Raw genomic sequence first — 6696 nt, 5'->3', positions numbered from 1 at the left:
ACTATTTTAATCTAGTCAGGTGAGTGCTAGACTCTCTTCCATCTTTAGTTCTGTCATTTTGATTTGGTCAGGTAGACATAGATTCTTTCTTTGCACTTCCTCGCTATTTTGATCTAGTCAAGTGAGTATCGAGTCATCCTCATTCATTATTTCAATATGGTCAAATGAATATTAGACTCCTTTCTTTTTCACTTCACCGTCAAACCTATAGTCGAATGATTACTAATTATTCCTTTCTTCTCTGTCAGTCCTATAGTTGGCTAATCATTGAGTTTGCTTGTGTTCTATCATTGGGCCCATGGATGGGTAGACATTGAGTTTTTGATTTCCTCTTTTCATAGTCAGACCTTTTGTCAGATGGCTATTTGGTTGTATCTTCCAAGATGCATGGAGGTCAATGCAATTACATATGGTTCTCTTATTATTTATAACTCATGTTGGTGATCCATTTATTACAATCATTTTTTGGCTGACTCTTTTGATCGTGCTTGATCAATTTGATTGGTACTTTATTGAACCCAATTTGATTCAAAATTGGTGCCGATTTGGGATCAATTTTATCAAATTATTTAATCATATTGAATTGAACCCAAATTGAACCCAAATAAACTCAAATCAATTCAAATTAAGCTCAATTCATGCTCAAATCTAGCCCAATTCAACATAATTGGCCTTGGTTAAGCTCCAATTAACTTTCCATCTGATTCAAATCCTTCCCCAAATTAATAAAATGATCCAATGGCCCCAATTTAATCAAAATATGAAATATGTTGCTGGCCCTATGGCCTAGTTGCATGATATCCTTGTTTGGGTGTGAATTCAAGCTGCTTTAGCAAGAATCATGCAGCATAGTCCAATTTTTGTGTGTGGAGGAGACATATAGCAGACATGCTTCTATTTCTGGTAGTTGGGAAATGTGAAATCAAGAGTGTAAGGGGAATTTTAGGTTTTTTCTAATTCGTTCATGTCCAAGCAACCAAGATATCGAGTGAGCGGGGGAGTGAGGGGATTCTTCCTTCTTCCAGTTTTCTTCCTGTTTAGTTCGTGAAGCTCATATGGAGATAGAGATACTATGGGAGAGTATAAACTTGCGTGTATTTCTTCCAGCAAATGAGAGAGAGGGAGGTAAGATCGTTTGGCCCCTATTATTAGTTTGTGTAACTCATGACGAGTAAAAGGGAGACGAGCCTAGTGTGATTCAAAGAGAGCAGAGACCTCTAGTAAGCAAGAATCGATAATCCCTTTCTCCTTTCCCTCTCCTATTCTTGCATCTTCTTATTTCTTCTTCCTCTCTTTCTTCCTTTCTTCTTCTTCTCTTCTTCCTTCTTCTTTCTCTTTCCTCTCCTTCCTCCTTTCTTCTTTTTTTTTTCTTCCTTTTTCTTCTTTCTTCTTCCTCTCCTTTCTCCTTTCTTCTTCCCTTCCTTCATCCTTTCTTCTTCTTTCATCTTCATCTCCTTTTTCTCTTCTTCCTCTTCCTCTTTCTCTTCTTCTTCTATATTTGGAAACTACAACAAAATATTTCTCCAAATCATAGTTAATAAGTAAATTTTAGCATACCATTTGTTTAACAGAACAATCCCCTTTTTATCCATTGATTTTTATTGAATGTATAATTTCTTGTGGTTTGTTAATGGAACATAGTATATATTGTGTATATGTGTTGATTGACAAGTCATGGTTCCTCGGCCCTCCTAGAGAGGCCTCTTTGTTGTGTTGGGGTACACATATATGCCTCGACTCACTTCTAGTTAGGTATATTTTTCTGCAATACTGTTATGACTTCTTTTTTTGTTATGATGAATGGTGATATTATCACACACATTATAGACTGTTCTTTTATTTTCATTCAAATCAAGTGGTAGGGTTGTATTAGATAATGACTATAGATTAATGCACTTACGAAGCCTTGGCCTTGTTAGCAAGGGTTGGCCCCTCTGTGAACCTTAAAGATATAGGCCTGCAGTGCAAGCCACCTACTTATGCTATCTGCATCATTATTTTTTGCATAAAGTAGACCTCGCTAAGTTGTTTTCTTTAGTTTGTAAAATACTTAAACAACTCTTAAAATTGCATCTTTAATGATTTTGAGCTATCAAATATTATTTCCCTAAACATAATTAAGAATTAAAAAAAATTAAATATGAGATTTAGAATGTTAGGTTGAACTGTATTTTAGTTATTTATAGTGTCTTTTGATAGGCCATAGATTAGGCTTTGTTGTCTCAGTCTAATATTGAACCTATGTTTGGAATTTCATTTTATGTGAGTACTAAATAAAAGAAGAGTAAGCACAAATCAAAATAAATTAAATAACAAGGAAAATTTACTTAAATAATAAGGTGGTTGTAAATTAATCTGGGCTTACGAGTCTATTAAATTAGCCCAAGTGAGGATTAAATAAACCTTACATTCTTGATAAAAATAAAGATAATTATCATTTAACTTTAATAATTAATTGTTAAATCACTCATTAACCAATTAAATTAATTAGAATTAGTAAGCAAACTTAAATCAGAAGATAATTACTGGATAACCCGGGTTTACGAGGCTATTAAGTTAGCCCTAATTAGGGTGAAATAAGCCTCTAAGCCCAGGTTTAACCAATGAAACTATTATTCAACTTAAATAATTCGTAATAAATCATTAAGAAACTAACATTTTCATAGCCTTTTTTATATTCAATTCACAAATTAAATGTGTATTAGATTGCAAACCTGAGTGCTTTCCTCTATTTGATTTGTGTTCATCTTTGTATCCCCTTCATTAATTTATTTATGGTATATAGGTTGGACCACCTCAAGCTGCGGGGCTATGTATCTTAATAAAGCTTTGGTCCTCATGCTCATTATGATAATGTCATGTACCTCACAAATTAAGGGACAAAGGTCTAATGATCTACACAAATTTTCCCCATCTAAAAATCTAAAACCACCTTAAAGAGCCCAACCCAATTATCTAACCACCCAAATGTCAAATCTTATGTTTCGTAGAACCCTTATATGTCCTTTTGTAGTGAATGTTCCATTCCTACATTAGACCTCTAAAATTGATTAACCTTAGATACAAGAAGCTTATAAATTTTGTAGTGGGCAGTAAGCCCATAATAACGTGTCACCTATTTACCTTACCTCGAGTCATAAAATTAAGGAAAGATTATCTACCCTTGTATCCTAACAAGCACTCTAGCATTATTTAGGTATATGATTAAGGATGGGTCATTTGCTTCTCAATTTTTACAAGTCTAGCATATGTTATGGCCCATGTATTTGCATTATTTATAATTTAATGATTAAGAATAAAACTCTAAAATTATGTTCTAATTAATCCACCTTAAATGTCTTATCACTTAAAGAAAATTTTTTGAGTTAATAAATTGAACAATATAAACTCAAACTTGCAACTTGAACCCTTCACCTAAATTTGGGGTAGTTAGTCAACGCTAATTTTACACACACTTAGATGCTGTATATGTCATTTTTTATAAACATTTAAGGGTAGGGTGTAACTAGGATAATAATCTCAATTTCTTTATTTTTTACCTTGCATTTGTGTTGTTGTGATGTTGTGTTTCTAGTTTGAATTATTTGTGTTTTTTTCTATTTTGTGAATTGATGAGTGAGAACTTACCTTTAAGTGGTTATTTATTTTATAGGAATATCTTCTACATATGGCCATATTCCTACGTTAACCTCATTCTTGTCATGACATTGACAAAACTCAAATTCAACCAATCAAATCCAGTGTTTAGTTCACATCAAAAATTCCAAACTAGAATTCAAGGTTAAAGGCCCATGTCTTATAACCCTTCTAGGGTATTTTTCAATCACCTCAAAATCTAATAAAATGACCCCCAATTCATGATCTATTAAATGCAAATTGATTTGGCATGTCCCTAGGGTCAACCCTCAAAATTTGAGGCAAATCTGAGGCCTCTAACCCTAGAAACTTAATGAAATCAAAAGAATGTAAAATTTTTAAATATTTATAGCCTATGCCTTGGGACCTTCCCCAAAACCTTTGAACATGTCCATATTCATTATTATGGCATGTTAAATCCAAAATTGCACTTTGGTGGACCCATAATTGTAGAGAGGCCCAAATGACCAAAATATATTTTAAAGGCAAATTTAAAGTTTTATCTAAACTTCAACTTGGCTCTTTTAAACCAAGCCATGGAACCTCTTCTAATGCATCCTAAACATCATTATGAGTGCATTGAATTTAAACCCATACTTTGGGTTGACCTGGTTGACCAGGTCATCCATGGTTGACTAAAGTGTCCCTTTAGGATTTAAACATGCCTTTTAATTTAAATGACATTGCCTTGGCTTGATACCATCTCCATTGGTCTCCTAACCCTCTCTAGAGCGAGCACAAGTGAACTTTAATGAACTATTTTTTCCCTCCGCTTAAAGTCATACCCCCAGTGCTCCTCCAGTCGTGACGTCTGAAGGATAAGCCCTCATCATTATCCTCTAAAGCAGCTTGATACAAGGCACTAGCATTTGGAGTTTTCTGTTTGGTATAAATCTTAACCTAAACTCCTTGTTAGGTGGTTGTTGTCAAGTGTGAAACAAACTATCAAAAAATTAGATCTTGACCATTGGAATGATGGTTTGTATATTCCTGATGCTCCCTATAAAATTTGGTGAAGTTTCACTAGCGGGTTCTCTCGGATTACGCCTAAAAAGCTTCACAGCTATAGATACCTATGGGAAGTGGGAGACACAATCAGAGTTGTTGATCTTGATCAATGGAGTTGTTAAATCATGTGGTCTCAAGCTGTTTTAAATTGTGACCGTCCGATTATGAATCAGATGGATAAAGTTAAATCTTTGTTATCTAGTTAGCCACTAATTATTGTTTGGCCAACTGGAAGCTGACTGTGAAATTGCTTAATAGAAATTCTAAAATTTGTAGTGAACTTTAAAAAATCATAACACTTCACACGCTTGACCAAATTAGATGTTCTTTGACTCATTGGAAATGTCTTGAGAAGTCCTACAAATATTTATGGTCTCAATCCATGACCATGCATGGAACTTAGGCTACTTATGATAGAATCCTAAGGGTTTTTTTGGCAATTTTTTCATTAGGTCAACTAACCATGGCTTGAGACTTTTGTAGATTAATTTTGTACATGTCCTTGACATGTCCAATTCTTCCCTTTGTTTAGTGTATCTTAGGGCATATTTTACTTAATCCAAATTCAAGGGTCGCTAATTGACACTTAAGTTTAAATTAAGCTTAGTGATCTATCTAATGGGATTTAGGGTTTCATTTTCTGTGTGCTATTCATGCTTTAGCTAGTGATTTTACCCCAACCCTAGGTCTAGATAGTTTAAATTAATTCCCTAAGGGTAACCATGTGGTTACGCTAATTGACACTTAAGTTTAAATTAAGCTTAGTGATCTATCTAATGGGATTTAGGGTTTCATTTTCTGTGTGCTATTCATGCTTTAGCTAGTGATTTTACCCCAACCCTAGGTCTAGATAGTTTAAATTAATTCCCTAAGGGTAACCATGTGGTTACCTTAGGAGGTTTGGTTAACCACCATAGAGAGGCAACCATGGGGACAAATTTACTACGATTAGACCTTGGGATCACGTGAACCCATGGTCCAAATTCCACTAAATTTGGAATCCATTTGTTCTACCATCTAGGGAACCCAAAATTCACCATTAAAAATAACATAGGAACTTAATTAAATCATACGTAATTCAAATTAAATCTAATAGTATAAATAATATATAAAATTTCTCATAATTATATCTTATATATAATAAAATTAAAATCTCATTCATTAGACTTTAAAAATGAGCTTAATTTAATAATTAAGGAAAATTAATAATTAAATAAATTAAATAATAAATATTATTAAAAAAAAAAAATTAAATAATCATATTTAAAGCTACTTTATATAGGAGTAGAAATCCAAACTTGTTATTGGTGGAGTTTGGCCACCTTTTCTTAATACCAGACCTTGGGTTGTGCTCTAAAATTATAATTGAATAAATTTTTTTATTTATTTATATTATAATTAATGCATCATTTCATTGAGTGATCATATACATATTATAAAGTCCCAATTATAAACTTTTCTAAACTATAATTTCTTGATTCCTTGGATATAACCTATTTAATATTGTATTAATGCTGCAATTGATTGTAATTAGTATTGTTAGCTGGCAACGAGCTCTAAGCAAGTGTAAGTCTAGATGAAGCATCTACTGGTAAGTTTGCATTTCTTATCGATAAATAGAGAGGGTAACAAGAACAGTCCAATAAGATAACATGCATAGGCTATACAATTCTTCATAAAAACATGGAATATACACGACTAACTATCCTATTTTAGAGGGGTTTACTTCCAAATTCCAATACAATTATGATGAAAATAGCGTAAGAATGTTAAACCAATTTTGAGAGTCTTTGAGGAAAGTTTCCTCCTCCCTACCACCCCAATAAGCAAAGAGAAATACAGACTTACCAGTTAGAGCGGATTACTCCAGCATGGCTCTAATACCATCTTCTATTCTCCAAAAGGGGAAAGTACCCTCTTTTCGAGATATTAAAAATGCAGAATTGATAGAATATCCTCTCAATGAGGAAGATTTAAACAAATGGTCGTTACCTAAAATCGACAAAAACTTAATCTATCAAATCGGTACATTTGATTTCAAAGGAAAAACTA

This window comes from Dendrobium catenatum, unplaced genomic scaffold, assembly GCF_001605985.2.
Source record: "Dendrobium catenatum unplaced genomic scaffold, ASM160598v2 fragScaff_scaffold_199, whole genome shotgun sequence".
NCBI lineage: Eukaryota > Viridiplantae > Streptophyta > Magnoliopsida > Asparagales > Orchidaceae > Dendrobium > Dendrobium catenatum.
The sequence above is the reverse complement of the archived record's forward strand: the minus strand, read 5'-3'. Positions refer to the sequence as shown.